Source organism: Penaeus vannamei, chromosome 2 (genome assembly GCF_042767895.1).
Source record: "Penaeus vannamei isolate JL-2024 chromosome 2, ASM4276789v1, whole genome shotgun sequence".
NCBI lineage: Eukaryota > Metazoa > Arthropoda > Malacostraca > Decapoda > Penaeidae > Penaeus > Penaeus vannamei.
Genome location: NC_091550.1, coordinates 32,482,105 through 32,485,828, shown reverse-complemented (window position 1 = coordinate 32,485,828; position 3,724 = coordinate 32,482,105). Strand labels below are relative to the sequence as shown.

The 3,724-nt window shown below is 35.2% G+C and overlaps 1 protein-coding gene across 1 annotated transcript in view; it reads left to right on the top strand.

The window, feature by feature from the left end:
* LOC113825628 (putative helicase mov-10-B.1) overlaps positions 1–3,724 on the top strand; it is a gene marked incomplete in the record, with an annotated part of 94,009 nt that overhangs the window by 24,830 nt on the left and 65,455 nt on the right.

Here is a 3,724-nt window from a genome sequence, read left to right as displayed (position 1 = left end):
CTCTTCCGCTATTTCTTTCCTCTCATCTCCTCTCTCATCCCACACCAGAGAGGAGAGAGAGAAGAGAGGAGAGAGAAGAGAGAGGAGAGAGAGAGAGAGAGAGAGAGAAACGAAATGTTTAAATCTACCGTTGTGTTCGACAAAGCTAAATGCTATTCCTCTGTACCCTCGCTCGCGCACGGATTCATTTTTCCCTATATTTTTTTTCTCTTCAAAATTTGAGAGTCCCCGCGGAGGTTGTATATATTTATTTGTTTTTCGTCCTCCGCCGAACGCGTTCCTCGGGGGTATCGGAGAGGCCCTGGGGGAGATGGCGTCCTCATTGCCACGGTCGGGGTGTTCTCTTAACCTGGTATTTTTGGAAGGATTCTGGCTCGCGGGAAAACCGTTTTCCTGAACTGACCTCAAGTGTCTTCCTTTTCCCTGTACGATTTACTCGACGCAGTTCGGGAAACTTGATGGGAGGAAGATATTACGCTTATGCGAGCGCGAAAATTGATGAGAAGTTTAGAGGAAATAGTAGTCTAGCGAGTGCTCCTCCTCCTCTTCTTATCTTTACTCTTCTTCTTTTTTGTCAGAAATTCCTTTCTATTTTTTGTGTGTTTCACCTCTTCATTTATTTCCCTCGCTTTTATCTAACGACGTATCCTTCCTTATCTCTGCTTCTTTAAGACCGTTCTCCTTTTTTCTAACTTTTAACACACTTCTTGCTCTCGTCCCCTTGTTCTTTCTCCTCTCGGTCGCACCTTCCCCATCTCCTCTGGAAAAACAGCTCGGGGAATTGAGAAATAAATAGAGAAGGAAGGCGTAATAACCGCGGATTTTATCTTCCAACAAGAATTAAAAGATAAAGACAAAGAAGGATAAAGAGCTAGATATTGGATCGTGGCGGGTTTTCTTGACCGAGTGTGAGGTCTTTTTTGCCTTCAGTGGATTCGCTGCGTCGCCTCCTGAAGTTGTAACATTTCATTTCTAGGCGTCAGTGTTGTCGGAATAATCACTCGCTACTGGATGTAATTTCTGGAATTACGATATCTTTCTTTTGCAATATGCGATGACTTTTTTGTGAAATTTATATTATCACTAAACTTATGATCGTTACTATTATTATTTAGTTTATCATTATTTTTATCAATATCATTCTTATTATCATTATGCATATAATCTATGATTATGATTATTGCAATGATAATAAAAGTGGTGATAATAATGATGATGATAATGACAATGATAATAAAAGTGGTGATAATAATGATGATGATAATGATAAAATAATGATAATCTCTATAGTAACCTATTAATAATCGGCCAAATACATCTCTCAGAAGATATTCATTCTCATACATAATATTTTTTACAGGTAATGATGATGATAATAATGATATAGGCAATAATTATGATGATGATAGTGATGATGATAATAATAATAACTACTACTATTTATACTACCAGCAGAAGTAGCAGTAGTGGCAGCAGTAGCTGAAGTAGTAGTAGTAATAATAGTAGTAACAGTAGTAGCAGTAGTAGTAGTAATAATAATAGTAATAATAATGACGATAATGATTATAAACAGGATAATGATAATAACAATAATATCAAATGATATTACTATCAACATCATTTCAATATTACTGTTAGTATTACAGCTATTATCATTATTATTTTGATTATCAGTATTATTATTATCATTACCATTATCATTATCATTATTTTCATCATCATCATCATATTATTATTATTGTTGTTGTTGTTATTATAGCAATCACTGTTGTTATTAATATTATAATCATTATCATCATTATTATTATCACTAATGTTATTACTCACAGTAATGTTACTATTATTATTATTCTTATTATTATCCTTTTATTGTTATAATAATATCAACAGCAATGACATAGAAACTATAACTACTACTAATTGTAATACTAATAATACTAATGATAATAATAATAATAATAATAATAAAAATGACAATAATAATAACAAGAACAATAATGATGATGACGATGATAAAGATAACAATAGTATTAAAAATAATATAGACAATGATAAGAATGGTATTGATCATAATAACAATGATAAATATTATAGTAATGGTACTAATATCAGTGATGCTACTACTATTACTATTAATGATATTGATGATAATAACAACAGCAACACCACAACCATCAACAACAACGACGATAATAATAATGATAAAATGAATAGTACTAACCAGAAGTACACAGAGAGCGCATACCTCCGCCAAGGCAATAGGGTCACCGGTGCAATGTAAATATGCACAAAAAGAATTACATTAAAAATTCCCATGTGTTAGTTGGGCTACGACATACCTCTGGTGAAAAAAATAATAAAAATGTTCATAAATTTTTGAGTTATCCTGCGCAGGATCACCACCAAAATTGAATGGCCTCTAAGTTGGGCTAAAATCCGGTAAAACACTTCATAAAAATCTGTTTATAACATTTTGTTACCCTGCTACTCAACTAATCAACGCTACCAAAACCTTCAGCTCTTTAGCGGAAGTAATAATTATAATGATGATGATAGCAATGATGAGCATTATTATATCACATCATTATCAGCATTTGTATCATTATTATTCTTATCCTTATCACTGTTTCATCAATTTATTAATACTAACATTACCGTCGTTATCACTACCATCACTTAACAAGGAAAAGTTAAGGCGCGCTACCAAACTGTTTTTAAACTCTTTTATCAATACATTTACTTTCCTGAACTCACGACATTCTGGAAGCCTCGAGATCCAGCATAATTCACAATCAAGTTAAAATTATAACCCCACTTCGGCTTTATTTAGATACCGTGGAAAGCCGGCTGAGTCAGGGCACTTAAGTAACTGTGTCTTCAGCAATGAATGGGTCATTACCGCGATCTTATGCCTCATAATCATATCTTAATGGTTCATTTTCCGACTGTTTGTCTCGTCTGCAGCCGAAAGTTAATATGTTCGCGGACCATAACAGCGCGAGGCCTCATCCAAACTGTCGCTCTACACGGTTTTCGATGCTCAAGACGTAACGTGTAAATTCCCTGGCGTCTGCGCGGCCCCAGCCCTTCTACAGGATCTCGAGCACAAGTCTCCGCAATGGCCTCCGTTGCCACCCCACTACACGGGATCGCCGAGCGTCGCTTCCCGTTCGTGAGTGTCGGACATTCCATAAGTTTCGCTCCCGATGCCGCGCGGAGGGTCGCGGTGCGGAAAACATCCTGCCGCCGACTCTTCGCCTCTCATCCAGTTTGGGAATTCATTCGCTGTTCCTTTTCTTCTAAGCATTATCATTATCATTAATGCTATTATCATGATTATGATTGCAACTGTTTGATTTTTCTTACCTTTCTTATTATTTTTAATAGCATGTTAATCATAATTAAGATTTTGATTTAACCATGATTATGATTATGCTTACAGTATCATTATCATACCATAACCACCATCATCACTATCGCTATAATTAGGGTTATTATCACTCATTGATGCGATGGTAATGATTATGCAGTTGTAGCTATTAGTATCATTAACACGTAATGTTACTATTATCATTGTAATCATCTTTATTACTCTGCCTTTCATTGTTGTTTTGTTAAACCTTTATAGTCATTTTAAGCAATTTGTTGCTCTTTTGATCTCCTCTTGCGTGATCGTGAAGCAAACAACCTCTAGTCAAAACACAAACGCGGTAACAACATCTAT